At 42.1% G+C, this 16,781-nt stretch overlaps 1 protein-coding gene across 3 annotated transcripts in view; it reads right to left on the bottom strand.

Annotated features, from left to right (window-relative positions):
* LOC145341012 (chloride channel protein 2-like) overlaps positions 1–16,781 on the bottom strand; it is a 534,390-nt gene that overhangs the window by 352,498 nt on the left and 165,111 nt on the right. The window contains exon 1 of one of the 3 annotated variants that reach the window (XM_080185699.1): positions 14,484–14,588. The exons of the other annotated variants lie outside the window; for them this stretch is intronic. The gene's annotated coding sequence lies outside the window, so the exon portion shown is untranslated. Of the gene's footprint in view, positions 1–14,483; positions 14,589–16,781 lie in introns of those variants that run through there. 3 annotated transcript variants of the gene reach the window in all.

Below are 16,781 nucleotides of genomic sequence, written 5' to 3'. Positions count from 1 at the left end.
AGGGGAGTCTGAGCATAGATCAATTTTGCCCACATCCTTGAGTTTTCATTTTGGAGTCCCCTGTCAGGTGAAAACAGTTGTTTCAAATGGAACCAAGGACGTTGGAATTCACTTTGAAATAATCCCTTACATTTTGTTAGCCAAAGCTCCTGCATATCATTATATACTTGACCCCCCACCCCTGCTCAGTGGTGCTAACCAGCACAAGTAAGTTATGTTTTTCTGCTCAAAAGAGGGAAGGAACTTTTGTTGAGGAGTCATAATTAAAAAGCAAATTCAAATCCAAGAGAATTCGCATCAACACTTTGTGGGGTATACAGAGAACAACCATTGCATTTGCATTAACTTTCAGGCATTCCTCCCTTCTTCATTAAGCTTTACCGTTCCTTCAGTTGCCTTTAATTAAATGATATTGATCTTTTTCTCCAAAAAGGCAGTTTGGACAGGATTCCATCTGTCAACCTACTCAACTGCCACCTTTGAATATGATGATCAATTACACTGGTCACTTTCAGACTTTTCCTAATTGATTAAACTCCATTAAAACCATGCACATTAACATATAAAAATACAGATGAGTCCAACAATAGATCTCATCTCTACATAACCGAATCTTCCGTTCCCGATCCCCTGCTTGTTGATATATTTCTCCTTCTCCAGGCACAGCTACACTTCTCGCACTACCTAATGGAGACCAACTTCAACCTCAAAGGTCCAGCTTCGGTTCCTCTCTCCACACCAACTGTTGCCCCGTTGTCAAGGCTCTTGAACATGTTGCTAGCTCCCACGGGTTCATCTGATTTCTGCCCTATTGGCTTATATTGACCTCAGTGGAATAATCAGCAAAGTAATTGAAATAACTTCTGAGGGGCCAGAGTCCCTTCACCAAAGGGGATTTTTTTTTTTACAATGATTTGCATTACTCAGGCAGGTACTTCCCGGTACCTGCCTGAGTACAAGGTATTGACCCTGAGTGCCAGTGACCCAGACACATCACATTATATGTCTCTGTAGAGCTCCCTATTGGCAGGGATTTCTTTTTAATACCAACTAAATAAACCAACTCAAATTAACATAGGCACAAACAAAAAGGGGCAGCTCCCCAAAAGGAGGGGGAACAGCCTGAACAAAAAACAAAATCAAAAGGAAACTTAAAACATTAAATCAAAAACTGATTATCAGGGCTGATAATACACGCCAGCCCCTGCGGTGCCCGGAAAGGTCTCGATTAGGGTGCTCATATTCCAGGAGGTCCAACTCATGGACCTTGTTGAATTCATTACATGATGGGAAAAAGTATAATCCACAGCCTCCAGGGTCATCCACTCATTAGTTACAGCCAAGACCTACCTGCCCAACCCCAATGCCATTAACACAAGATTTATTTAGGGCACAAAGATGTCATGGGTGTTTTATCAAAATTAAATTTCACCTTTCATTAATTTCGCTTTATTCATGAGTGCATCATCATTATTTGTTGAAACTAAATTAGTCAAAGGGATAAATATACTGCCATGCCTCAAAGTCAGCATACATTTATTGTTATAGGGGAGGTGGGACAGTTCCTTTATTGTGGAAGAAACAATATTGTGTTTTTCTTATCGAATGTTCATGCGAGTTGTACTCTCCACTCTGTGGGATATGGCTGAACTAGCAGACACATTTGGGTCTGCATTCTGTACATTGAAAAGGACATTCTGTGAGATCACGCTCAGCGGGGATAATTGAAAAGTTGTAGGTGAACTCAGCGTTCTGTAAGGACGCGACCAGACAACACCCAGAGTTGGACACACTTTTAGACAATACTAATCCCACCTTTACTTATCTTGACCGACTGCTCCTCCCACATTCCCAGGATGCCTGGGCCCTTCCCACTTCACTCCTTCATGCCCCTGACCCACCCCTCTGACCTCCCCCACTTCCTTACTCCACTCCCCCATGCCCCCGACCTCACTCTACACTCCCTTCCCATTAGCACTGATTCACTCTTGTTGATACCGAGTCTTCATGTAAGCTGAGAGGTCCATGCAAGATCTATTAAAGGTCTTGCATGTTCTGATGAAAGGTTGAACAATTTGAAAGATTAACCCAGTTTGTCTCCACGATTGCTGATTGGCTTGCTCAGTGTTTCAAGCATTTCTGTTTTTCTTTTAGACTTGCAAGCATCCACAGTATTTTGACTTATGTACTTTTAGTCCACTCACCAGCATTTCCTCCTGCACCCAGCCCCCCCCCACCCCACCCCCAACTCCCACACATCCAAACAGAGCTGCCAAATCTCTCATTTAACATGAGAAATCATTCATTTGAACAGGTCTCCTGTCAACATGACTAGAAAGGGCTCAGCACGAATTCACCCCAGACTAAATAATCTGGACAAAAGGCATATGTCCAAGTGAATGCTCTGAATAAGATTAACCTGAAACATGCATAAATGACACTTAAACCATTTCATATGGCCCATATGTATTAGCTAACTTCACTGAAATGTAGGATTGGCACCAGCAATCAGTTACCGTATCAACACAATCATTGATGCACAGGCACAAATTTAGTGAATAGCTACTAAAGTTCACTTTGAATAACCTTGAACCACCTTTCCGTCATTCACATGATCTCTGCTTTGTATTTCCTTGAACATACCAGCTAACTCAGTAAAACAGCAGTGGACCAACATCTTTAAAAGAACCGTCTGCAAATTAACTAAGCTCAGAAATATATGTAATGTTACAATGAAGATAAGGGGTTCTGTTGAAAGTGAAGTGGGATACAGCGTTGTCAGGACTAAAAGGACATTCGAAAGCCTGTTGGGTTTTAAATTACAATCTGACGGCTTAATTGTTACTTTTACTGATATCAGATTTTATTCCTGACTTTTAAAAATAAATTGAAGTCAATTTCTCAAACTGCCATTGTAGGATGCGAACTCAATCTCTGATTATTAGCCTATTCACTATTTTACTGCCCCCTATATAATTGGGACAGTCGTCAGAGCTGCCCTTTAAATTAGCTGTAATTTACAGCCTCTAGTTTCAGTGAAGAAAGACAATTTTCCTTTCAAGGTTGTGTGCAGTAATGTGATGATTATAATACCTGATGTAGGGAATCAAGAGGTTACATAGAATTCCCTACAGTGCAGAAGGAGGCCATTTGGCCCATCGCACCTGCACCAACAACAATCCCACCCAAGTCCTATCCCCGTAACCTCACATATTTACTGCACTAATCCCACGAACGCTAAGGGGCAATTTAGCAAGGCCAATCTACCTAACCTGCACACCTAGAGAAAACCCACACAGACATGGGGCGAATGTGCAAATTCCCCACAGTGACCCAAGGCCAGAATTGAAGCTGGGTCCCTATCGCTGTGGGGCAGCAGTGCTAACCAGTGTGCCACCCTAAAATTAGAATCTCACAAGTTATGAAAGTAGATTCAACATATCTTATAATTTGTGGGCTAGCATAAGAAAGAACGACCACAAAATCTGCCAGATTATCATTAGTAAAAAGGTTTGGGCAGTTAATATATTCAGGAGGGGGAAACCTATCTGGTCTGATCTCCACGTGATTCAACCATGCGATGTGGAGTGATCTTTGAACCCTTACAGTTAGGTAATGTTGCATTCCCAACATTTCCCACATGCCGTGAGCAAACCCAGAATAAAAGGTTGATGCTAATGTAATACTGTCACCTTGAAAAACAAGTGCTTGAATACTGAATGCTTACATTGCGAAAAATAATTTGTACTTCAGAATGCAAGTTTTCCAAGTAATTTGTTCGTAGATCGTGTCTCTTTTTGGGCATAAAATATTTAATGTTAACAAATATAGGGGAGTGTCTGATGATGCTCTGATTTATCCAACTGCTTTGTAACAGATGTTCCGCTTCAGTGACGGAAAGAGTATTTGCAAGAGCCTTGAGCAATGTTTCTTTTAGATCCAATGCATTACACAGTAAACAATCCTTCGCCTTTCAACTGCTTTATTTTTGCTCCACAAAGCTCAGGGGCTTTTTGTCGGTGGGATTTAAAACCATGTACAAAGGATCAAAGTCTGATTGCAAAAAAGTTTCATGACTGCACAGTCAACTGCCTGTCATGGATCACACGTGAATGATATGATCACACGTGAATGATACATGATTCGTGTTATTTATTCAAGAAAGTAAATTGGTCAATCACCACATTATAAGTCAGGGACAAGAATTCAAGGAGTTAGAAGTTATGCTTTGCTACATAAAGCCTTGGTTAGGCAATACCTGCACGCTGAGAGCAATTCTAGCAACATATCTTACAAAGAACATATTGGCTTTGGAGGGAGAATAACCAAGCTTTCGCAAAAGCATACCCGAGTTAGAAAAGATAAAGAGACATTACACAAACTATTTGGAATATAAAAGGATGATTTGATGGAAGTTTTCAAGGCAGGGGTAGATAGAGGTAAACTATTTCCATTGGCTGGGAAATCTATGACTGGGGGCATGGTTTAAAAATTAGAGTCATACCTTTCGGGAGTCCAAATGGAAAACACTTTTACACACTAGAAATCGGAATTCTCTTCCACAAATGGTAACTACTGATTTTAAGTCTGACATTGCTAAATTTTTGTTACCCAAAAGGTATTAAGAGAGATATGGGTCAAAGACAGGAATATGGTGCTAGATCACAGGTAGCCATCATCTCATTGAAAGATGGCAAATAGTTTCGAGGAATTAAGTGTCCATTGTTCCTGCATTCATTTTCCAGAGAGATTATTTTATCCAAGTAAAAATGCCATGCTAATGATCTTGGACTACCAGAATCTTACCGCCATTCACACCAGCGGGATTTTCCCATCCTGCTGCAGCAAATGGAGGTTTGGCTGGCCGCCAAATTCTCCAGCTTCACTGCAGCAGGAATGTGGCATGAACAGCAGGTAAGATCATGACCATAGCATTTTTATTGAAAATTCATACTAAACTACTGTGAGGTGCTTTGTTATGGTTAAATTATGCACGGTTGAGACAGGTCACGTATCAACATATCACAAGTAATATCATCTACCAATTTTGACTGCTGTGCTATGCTCATCTTACGGAGGTGAAAGTTAGAAACTTTACAAGGAATTGCACCCATGGAAAGAAGCATGAGTAAGAATTCTGAACACTATGCGGAAAAATGCAACATGCAATTTTCACAGCATATCTTAAAGTCAGTGACAGAAGCCCAGAAGCCCTCATAATAACAGCGTGACATACCTTTGCTTCAGTTTGTGTCACAGGAATAAAGCTACAGATGTTATAAATTGCATGGCAGAGGTTTCAAACACAAAAGGTAATAACATACATTTTGTTTTCACTTTTTCAAGCTGTTCCCAAGAAAAACTTTTTCAATACATCCTGCGGTGCGTACTTAACTTTTGAATAGAACAGTTCATCTTTTGTTCATTTCCAAAATAAACTATTTCTGCACTTTTGTTTTGAAGACATTGTGCGGTTGAAGATATTGTGCATTTCAAGAGTAAAAGCAAGAATAGCATACAGCACCTTTTAACACCATAAAACACTCCAGGCAGTTCAGAGGTCAAATCAAATGAGGGGGAAATTAATTCAAGGAGTTGACTGAAGACATATCCTAATTGGTAGGATTTGAGGAACCTTTTGAAGGTGAGAAACGCGATAGGGACACAGAGTTTAAAACATTATTCCATAATCTGTGGCTAAGTACTAAATATGTGGAATACAATGTGAGTCATTGCAAAGGAGGCCACCTTTAGAAAAATGGATGACTTGGTAATTGAAAAGCACAATATTGTTAATAAAGTTGACAGTAATGTCGTGAACCAACTGGGTGCCTTCACTATTGTTGGGAACAATGTATAATTTTTAAGCTGGATATTTATTTATATGTATTGTGTTCAGAAAAGCGAAATGGTTCCAGTTTTATTTAGGTATCTTTTATAGACCTTGGTGCCTAAAAATCTGGGTGGGCCTGGAGCTGAAAGGTTAGTCTTTTGGGTGTGTTTATGCATGCATACATACATACAAGGCGCCTCTTTGAAATTAAGGAGATGGTTTAAAAGTGATTTGGGGAAAAAAAACAAACCCGAAAAAAATGGCTAATTGCAGTGACACAGAGAAAGACAGAGTCGTAAAGCAACAACCTCTAGGAAGCTTCCCTTATAAGGTCAATGAATTACACTTAAAAAATAATTGTAAGCTAACTGGCTAGAGATATGTTAGCCTAGTTTACAGTGTAAATGACGAGCTTAAATCTCAGATGTTCTGGGATAAGAAACACAATAAGGCCGCTGGGAAACTGCGTTGAAGAAATTTGTGTTTGCTCTGCATTTGAAGTTTTTGGAATGCGGTTTTATTGTCTTGGGGAGAGATGAAAGTTAGATGAGAAACATGAAGTAAATGATCAAGAATTCACTAGAAGATGATCATTTGCACATATGACAGTACCAAGCAAGGAGACTTCGCATCAAGCTAATGGTAACTCTTTACTGGTTTGTGTGTCTGTAAAGATATTGCTGGATAAAGGAATGATAGGAAATTGAATCATCATCTTGTGTTTGTATTGAAATATTTCCAACCCCCCTGCCTGGGGTATTATTGTTCATCTTTTCTGGTTTAATAAATATGTCATTCTTTGTGTTACAAGTTCCTGTAGAATCCTGTGAATTTGTTCGGTAACTTTCCTTCAAGGTCTCGAACAAAAAGTTAGGACCTATCAAGCCAGCTTTCACTCTGGGATCCGACGTGTACACCATTATTATCTGCAGTCATAATACTATACTTATGGGAAATGACCCCGTGCCTCTAGGTGAGGACTACATGACACTTCCTGACGACAAGTACAAAGAAGAAATTTTGAATCAACTGCAAAGTGACTGTGCAAGTACAAGAGGAGAAACCATTCATATATGGCAACTCATAATATTCTGAAAACCTGAGGAATTTGTACAAAAAAAAGCAGTTACAGCCTCAAATGAAAGTTAACAAATTAAAAAGAAAACAATCGGAAAAAAGTGCACTTGATAATTTTTGTGCAAAACCCACCATTTCATTCAGCATTTAAAGTTAAAATGTATATGTATAATTGATCAATTTCCTGTGGCATTATGAGTGAATGCCATATGCAAGTCTTAAGGAGAAGCAAAATTAGAGGGCAGAGGATAATTAGAATAGTGCGCACATCTCATTTTTATCTCCATTTTGAAGTTATTTATTCTGTCACTTGGAGGTGCATATTATAACATAACCAAGCAAATTGTAGGCAGTTTCCATTTTAAATAAGGATATAAAAATTACTAATGAAAACTTTTTGTAAGATTTCTTTAGCAGGGAAGCAAGCTAACTCAACCGACAGTTTTTGAGAAATATCCCCAGCAGTAAATTAACAGTACACACAACTATTGGCATGAAGCAACAACCCTTGGGTCAATGAATTATACTTAAACAATAATTGTAAGCTAACTGGCTACAGATACGTTAGCCTGATTTACAGCGTAAACGGCGAGCTTAAATCTCAGATGTTCTTAAATAGATATGTGCTTGTTGGCCAGCACAGACACTGGACAAAAGGCCCTTTGTTTGTGCTTTAATACTTTGAGTTTATGACAACCCATTCATGGATAGGTGGATAGTCTGAAGCTCATGGGCAGAGTGGATAGTCAGAAGCTTTTTCCCAGGGTGGAAGAATCAATTACTAGAGGGCATAGGTTTAAGCTGCAAGGAGCAAGGTATAAAGGAGAGATACGAGGCAAGTTTTTTTTTACACAGAAGGTGGTCGGTGCGTGTAACTCGCTGCCTGGGGAGGTAGTGGAAGCAGATACGGTAGTGACATTTAAGGGGCATCTGGATAAATACATGAATAGGATGGGAATAGAGGGATATGGTCTCTGGAAGAGTAGAGAATTTTAGTTCAGACGGGCAGAATGGTTGGTGCAGGCTTTGAGGGCCGAAGGATCTGTTCCTGTGCTGTAATTTTCTTTGTTCTTTGAATGGAATTTTTCCAAAATTGCACAGAGTTTTAGATCAGATGAGAAAAGTTGTGTGAATTTCGCCGGCTTCACAGACGTCTTTATTCACCTGATTTAACAGCACTGTTCAATTTCAAAATGCTGGCAAGGATCACACAGCCAGCTAGAGACACACGCCTAAACATGCCAGGATTCTGAAATCAGGGCTTCCTTTATAAAGGTTCTGAGATCTTAATAAGATTCCGAGATCATGACATCCTACCCCTTTCGTCACTGCCCCCCATGGAGATCGGGATGCCCCAGCAGGCAAAGGGAACATCCCCAATCCACATAAGCAAAAGGGGAACATAACCCTCTACTACACAAACATTGGGGCATCCCCCCACCCTCCCACAATGCAAAAATCAGGGCACCCTCCCCACCTCCCAAAATGCAAGCATCGAAGTGACCCAATCTTATCCCCAGCATCACAGCACAACACCACCACCTCCCCCCCCCACCCCCCCTCAACTCACAGATATCGTCCCATCTCCTCACAGACACTGGGATGCCCCGCCCCATCATAGGCACCGGCCCCCTCTCCCCATAACAAGCACCAGGCCCCCCTCCCAATCCAATGCAGACACAACACCCATAACAGCAAGCACTGCCCCCACCCTGCAGACCTCAAACTGAGATCTTGTCACCGCAAACCTGCTTCTGGCCACTCAGGATTTAGTGGCTATTATGGGATTTGTGCCCACGGTTAACGGGGCGCTGGACCATTACCAGTGGCTCCAAACTGGGCACAATGGGTCTGATAGCCACCCAAGTTAAGCAGCAAGTAACAGAAAATTAAAGAGTGTATAGAGGCTTTCCTCACAGACCAAGAAAACTAAATGAAAGGAACTTCTTCCATAGGTTTTATTTCCATTTCCAATTCAGCAGTAGGCTCAACCCACAGATAGAAACAGCTCCAATACCGGTGAAGCTCTGTAAACAGAGATTTTTCTGAGGTGTCCTTTCTTAAATATTTAGCACCTCAAGTTAACAGGAGGTCTATCACCAATGAAAAACATAAAATTATTGTACAGTCCTGTTCTTCAAATTACCTCATATATAAATAGTAATTGGCTCATAAAATGATTTAGACAGTAAGAGTACACTTGCTGGAGATGTAGATTACACCAAATATCAAACTGCAGTGGGTAAAGGTTTACAATTCAGGCACAAGATTTTGGCTGTCACATATGTTTACAGCATGTGTGATTATCAGCCTAAATATCACACTTAATTTGGCTGTTCTTTTGTAGATGCAAATGCAGAGGATTAGTTCTGAGGCAATATAATCACTGATGATATATAATAAAACACAAGGTTAAAAAAATGCAACTGAGAGTGTCAAATATGTGCTATCCCTTATTACCATATAGGCTTTATCACCATTTGTACCTGGCACACGTGCAGTTTGAGATTAGTATAATGCCAGAGTATTATTTTGCTAACACTCCATCGACTTGACAGAAGCCAGAGGGTGGTTGTTGAGTTGTTTATCAAACTGGAGGCCTGTGACCAGCAGTGTGCCTCAGGGATCAGTGCTGGGTCCACTGTTATTTGTTATTCATATTAATGATTTGGATGAGAATAAAAGGGGGCATAGTTAGTAAATTTGCAGATGACACCAAGATGGGTGGCATAGTGGACAGTGAAGAAAGTTACCTCCAATTGCAATGGGATCTTGATCAATTGGGCCAGTGGGCTGACGAATGGCAGAGGGAGTTTAATTTAGATAAATGCAAGGTGATGCATTTTGGTAGACTGAACCAGGGCAGGACTTACTCAACGAATGGTAGGGCACTGGGGAGAGTTACAGAACAAAGAGATCAAGGGGTACATGTTCATAGCTCCTTGAAAGTAGAGTCACAGATGGACAGAGTGGTGAAGGTGGCATTTGGCATGCTTGGTTTCATCGGTCAGAACACTGACTACAGGAGTTGGGACGTCTTGTTGAAGCTGTACAAGACATTGGTAAGGCCACACTTGGAAAACTGTGCAATTCTGGTCACCCTGTTATAGAAAGGATATTATTAAACTGAAATAGTGCAGAAAGGATTTACTAGGATGCTACTGGGACTTGATGGATTGAGTTATAAGGACAGGCTAGATAGACTGGAATTGTTTTCTCGGAGTGTAGGAGGCTGAGGGGTGATCTTATAGAGGTCTATAAAATAATGAGGGGCATAGACAAGGAAGATAGTCAATATCTTCTTCCAAAGATAGGAGAGTCTAAAACTAGAGGGCATAGGTTTAAGGTGAGAGGGGAGAGATACAGAAGTGTCCAGAGGGGCAATCTTTTCACACAGAGGGTGGCAAGTGTCTGCAATAAGTTTAAGGAGGTGTGAGACAGATTTTTAATTGATAATGGGTTGAAGGGTTATGGGAATACAGTCATAATTGAATGGAAGAGCAGACTTGATGGACCAACAGGCCTAATTCTGCTCCTGTATCTTACGAACTTATCACAGCCAAAGTTACCACAGCAAATACAATCCAAACATTGTGTTCCTCACAGCGACATAAATTATTCTGCGAGCTTACAACTGAAATACAGCCAACATGGTAAACTTGATACTTTGATATTTTTTGGCATTTCGAAGTATCTTGTGGAATATTCCTTTGAGTTAGCTTTTTAAAAAAGTCAATTTGATTTGGATAATGGCAAATAAAAATTTTTATATGTGTTTTCCAGCAATTTTATCTGTAACAATGAATCTACTCTTCTCCAGGGCAATTAGGGATGCTGGCCTCACCAGTGAATCACTGAAAACAATAGCCCTCCATGACATTGGAGGATAAGGCCCAATTTGTGAACAGAATAATCAACAATTGGGAATGGAATGGGGATGGGATGGGGAAAGCAGAGGTTCTCTAGGCCTCCACTGATTTTGAAGACTGCGCACATTTCAAGTCCTGCATAACAGTTTCCCATCTGAAAGAAAAACACAACTTAATTGTCATATTGACATGCCATTCTCAAGGCATCAAATAGGAAGCAACATGATTTTCCAGAAATGCCACTCAGTTAAGTCTGGAATCATGTCCATGGTTGCTGGGCAGAGAAAAATACAGGAATTGGGCCTTTGTAAAGCCATATGACTGATCAGAGTGATCATTTCTCCTTGTTTACGGTGACATGTTAGAAGGTGGTCAGATTAGTAGCAAAATATACAAGTTCTACAAACCCCTGTGTCAAGTCACCACATTGTCTCGCTAGTTATTCCAGCTGCTGGAAGCATTAGATTCTCCTGTTAGATAGAAAAGGAATAATCAACTAGAAAGCCTGTTGTGGCTATACCTCTTCAAACTACCCAGTCCTCAATTACACTATTCCTCAAGCTCTAAGCACTAGTGCAGCTACCCTTCTCCCTCAACCTTCACCTCACCATTGGTAGCTATGCCTTCAGCCCTCTAGACCCCATACTCTTGAACATCCTCCCTCAGTATCTCTGACTCCCTCTTGTCCACAAGGAACGTCCCTAAAATCATCTCAACTACGTTTTCAGCCACAATTCCTAATATCTCAGCCTTTGGTTTGTGTCCATTTTTGTCCGACAATGCTTCTGAGGTACTTTAGTGACATTTTTCTACTTGCTAAATAAATGCAAGTTGTTGTTATATTTCTTAAACTGCACAACATAGCTAATAATTCAAATCCTCTATTAATCAATACTGACAGATTGGCTTGAAACTATTATTAACTTAACTATAGTTAACTATTGCCAGCATACCAACAATGAGCTTAGTTTATAATCATCACAGTTTTACCAATCAGTAAGAACATAAGAAATAGGAGCAGGAGTAGGCCATCCAGCCCTTCGAGCCTGCCCCACCATTCAATAAGATCATGGCTGATCTGTCGTGGCTCAGTTCCACTTTCCCGCCCTCTCCCCATAACCCTTAATCCCCTCGCTTATCAAAAACCCATCAACCCGCGTCTTAAAAATATTTAGCGAGGTAGCCTCCACCACTTCAATGGGCAGAGAATTCCAGAGATTCACCACCCTTTGAGTGAAGAAGTTCCTCCTCAACTCCGTTCTAAACCGCCTCCCCCCCCTTTATCTTGAGGCTGTGCCCCCTAGTCCTACTGTCCTTTCTGAGCGGGAAGAGTCTCTCCACCTCTATCCTATCCATCCCATTCATCATCTTATACGTCTCAATGAGATCTCCCCTCATTCTTCTAAACTCTAATGAGTACAAGCCTAGTTTATTCAGCCTCTCCTCATAGCTCAACCCCCTCAACTCCGGCATCAGCCTAGTAAACCTCCTCTGCACTCCCTCCAAGGCCAAAATATCCTTGCGTAAGTACGGTGCCCAAAACTGCACACAGTACTCCAGCTGCGGCCTCACCAATGCCCTATACAGCCGCAGCAAGACCTCCCTACTTTTATATTCAATCCCCCTCGCTATGAAGGCCAGCATCCCATTCGCCTTCCTGACCACCTGCTGCACCTGCAAGCTGGGTTTTTGCGACTCATGCACAAGGACCCCGAGGTCCCTCTGCACCGTCGCCTGCTGCAGTTTTTCGCCACGTAAGTAATAATCCTTCCTACCATTATTCCTACCAAAGTGGACCACCTCACACTTGCCAACATTAAATTCCATTTGCCATTTCCTGGCCCATTCGCTCAGCCTATCTAGATCCTTCTGTAGACTCTCCACACCCTCCGCACAATTTGCTGTTCCACCAATCTTGGTGTCATCAGCAAATTTCGACACCCTACACTCGGTTCCCTCCTCCAGATCATCTATATAAATGGTAAATAGCTGAGGCCCCAGCACCGACCCCTGGGGCACTCCACTAGTCACCATCCGCCAATCCGAATAGCACCCGTTGACCCCCACTCTCTGCCTCCTATTTGCAACCAATCCTCTATCTACGCTAACACCCTACCCCCAACTCCATGTCCCCTGGCCTTCTGCAATAACCTCTTGTGAGGTACCTTGTCAAACGCCTTCCGAAAATCAAGAAAGACCACATCCACCGGCTCTCCTCTATCCACCGCCCTAGACACATCCTCATAGAACTCCAGTAAATTTGTCAGACACGACTTCCCTTTAACGAAACCGTGCTGCGTCTGCTCTATCAAGCAATTCCTCTCAAGATGCCTCGCTATTTCCTCCTTGATGACGGATTCTAACATTTTACCTACAACAGACGTTAAACTAACCGGCCTATAATTCCCTGCCTTTTGCCTGGCACCCTTCTTAAACAACGGCGTAACATTAGCCATTTTCCAATCTTCCGGCACTTCCCCGGAATCCAGCGACGTCTGGAAAATAACCACCAAGGCATCCACTATCACCTCCGCCATTTCTTTCAGAACCCTTGGATGCATTCCATCCGGTCCTGGCGACTTGTCCACAATCAGTCCCTCCAGTCTGTCGAGCACTGCCTCTCTAGTAACAGTAATGTCATTAAGACCCTCTAGTCCCACCACCTTTCCATCTCTAACACCTGGCAAATTATTCACGTCCTCCTCCGTGAAGACCGAAACAAAAAAGTTATTCAAGACCTTAGCCATATCCCCATCCCCTACCACTAAGTCCCCCTTCTCATCCTCTAAGGGACCAACGTTCACCCTAGCCAGCCTCTTCCTTTTTATATATTTATAAAAACACTTGCTATCCTTTTTTATATTAAGCGCTAGCCCAGCTTCATAGTTTCTCCCACCCTTCTTTATCAACTTCTTTGTCAATCTTTGTTGACATTTAAACCTCTCCCAATCCTCTTCTCGCCCACTACTCTTAGCTACTCTAAACGTCTCCGCTTTTAATTTAACACTTTCCTTCACCTCCTTCGTTATCCATGGCTTAGTACCTCTCCTCCTACTGTCCTTTTTGACCATCGGAATAAATTTCTGCTGAGCACCAAGAAAGATCTCCTTAAAGATCCTCCACTGCTCCTCAGCAGACCTACCTTCCAACGCGCTCCCCCAGTCCACATTCGCCAATTCTTCTCTCATCCTACCGTACTCCCCTCTATTCAAACAATCAAGAGATCTCTTTTCTTGATTTGCTTTCATTACGAATATGGCTATTTTTCAAAACTCACTAAACATGTGTATAACTGATGGAATTTTCCCTAGAGCTTAGAAGATCTGTTATTTCATGGGATTATGCTATCAACAGCTTCCATTTCTGTACTGCCTTAAAATTACTCAAGACATACAGGGCTGAATTGAAACATGCTGGAGTATGAGAATGGGGGGGGGTTGGGATTAAAATCAGGGAAACTGTCAGCAAACTGGCTTGAATTCCTACCAGCTCCCACATATAACTGCAGCTGGTTAGTCTGTGCGCAAACAGCACTCTCGGGAACGATGGGCTGTCAACTTTAACATGTTAATCCCTCAATTACACTGATATTAACACGGCTTTTCTAATTTAACCATGGGTTTCCTCGGACTTGCTGGTCGAAACAAGGCAGGAACGAGGGGTCTGAGGACATCAAAGGGAATTATACCAATATGTACTCTGACCTCCTGGCTTGTCTGGAAGTTTCTGTTCACAGTACTTGTACTGCGAGGGTTCGATGGAGGTTTGTACTTCTCATCTTCACAAATCGGAGCTCTGGACCAGCAGATTGGCATGGTATCACTTATGTTGTTTCACTTTGAACTTCAGGGGAGGGACAAGAGGGCAGGAGCAAAGGCTGGGGCAGAGCACCAGCAGGGGCAGCAGTAACAGCAGGTTCTGCATAGATGTGCAGTTACCCAGCAGAAGGGAGGGGAGCAGCAGACAGATGCAAGTCACCGGTAGCCACACACTGTGTACCAGCCAATATGCTTCCTCCACACGTCACCCAGTATTTTTCAGAGGCTGTGTTGTTACATGAAATGGCAGCAATGGTTGCAGCCTATTAAAAACAGACCTGTGGCTAAGTGGACCTGGTGGCCACACTTTACCAGTAGGTACCAGTCACTACTATCCTCAATCTCTCACAGTCCAGACCCATCCACGTCTCTGCCATAGGCACTTGCAGGATCTCACCATTAGCCACAGGCAAATGCATAAGATGGGTAACTGGTGGCTTCTTTTCCAGGGCAGGCAATTCTACCAATTTTGCCATTGATCAAACCAGTCAGAGTGAGCAGACGCTTGGCTTTGTAGCTCTAGCTGGCTTTCCTCAGGTGACGAGCATCATCAACTTACAAGGCATGCGATAACTAAGGCACCCAATCACTCAGGAGTCTGCACTAATGTCAATGACTTCTACTCCAACAAAGTGAAGCTGGTGTGCAACCACAAAGAGATGTGTGCTATCATGATGTTTTCACCCTTGGGCAAGCCAAACTCCATCATCACTGCACATCTTAAAGCTGACTAACTGGCTAGCTGCCCACAAACACTTAAAACATGGCTGATGACACCTGTGGGCAACCTAACCAATGAGGCCTAGGGTCAATAAGCCACTTAGCAACCAGACCATCATTAAACAAGTCGTCAGGATGCAGCAGATGCCTGGGCGGACCTGGAGAAGTCCTTCAGTACACACCCACCAGGCTCTCCAGGATGTCCAGCTGGAATATAAAATATCAACAGCAGTGACCATGGAAATGATCAATTGTTATAAAAACCACTTTGGTTCATAAATGTCCTTGGAGGAAGGAAATCTGCCATCCTTATCTAGTCTGGCCTACGTGTGATACTGGACCACAGCAATGTAGTTGACTCCTTACCCACCCTCTCCAATGGTCTTGCAAGCCATTCATTCAAGGAGAATTATGAATGCACAACAAATTCCAGCCTTGTCAGCAACACCCACGTCCCATGGAAGAAATTTTTAAAAATTGTTTTGAACATCGTTGTGCCAGCAGATTACCATAAAGGATCCCCTCACTGCACATTTACGGCTATTTCAGGCACAGGAAGAGGTGTATAATTTTGCTTTCAACATCAGTACCAATATAGGATAGATTAATTTTGTTGCAAGAATGGGGTTTGTTCATATAATGTTCAAATATTCCTGAACAATTTACTAACAGAATTCCATACATTGATCGACGGATCAGGCAGGTTAACCCCTGTGCTATTTCAGATCCTCCATCTTCACTAAAAAAGTATCCAGTACTGAGACTGGCTGAGAGAAACGTGCCCAGGCTGCCTCTTACAAACTTCATAAAATACAAAATAGTGATTGACGCACCATACAGAACCAAAGGAAAAAGAAATCATAAATATTGCCAACTCATGTGAAAACAATGGCGCTCCAGCAACATTCCTTTTTTAAAAATTGGCAGCTGACAAATTAATCATACTTGGACCCTGTTATCATGTCCTTTTAGTTGCCATGGAGACCGTGACTGCTGCCTGTGCGCTTTCTTTCCCCTCTCCAAAGTGGCTTCAATCTCTGTCACCTTGAGGCAAGAAAGAATTAACCATGGGACACAGAAGTTGCCATGGTTGCAACAGATTCCACGTTGCTTTCTTAATGTCATTAGGGCTGCAGAGGAACTTTCACCTGTCAAAGAGTCTGTTCATATGGTCAATTGGCAGAGCCATTTGTCAGCACAAGTCACAGCTCTTCCGAGGTTAACTTAATCTTAAACATTAAAGGAGTTGCTGCTGAATAACAGAAATCTGATTTCCTTCGGAATAAAGCACTTTCTTGTCAAGATCAATAACTAGGTGGTGTTGACTCATGGACAAGAGGAGGCGACCTCACCGATTTTCCTGTATTTTTTAGCAGCAGCATTGAGAATAGAAGCAGGTTATTCTACAAAGCGAGCTTTATGGGATCAGACATCCGTCCTGCATTAACAAACTAATTAGCTAAC

This window comes from Carcharhinus amblyrhynchos, chromosome 3 (genome assembly GCF_965287045.1).
Source record: "Carcharhinus amblyrhynchos chromosome 3, sCarAmb.v2.hapA, whole genome shotgun sequence".
In the NCBI taxonomy this organism is placed as follows: Eukaryota; Metazoa; Chordata; class Chondrichthyes; order Carcharhiniformes; family Carcharhinidae; genus Carcharhinus; species Carcharhinus amblyrhynchos.
This window is presented reverse-complemented; position numbering and strand designations above follow the sequence as displayed.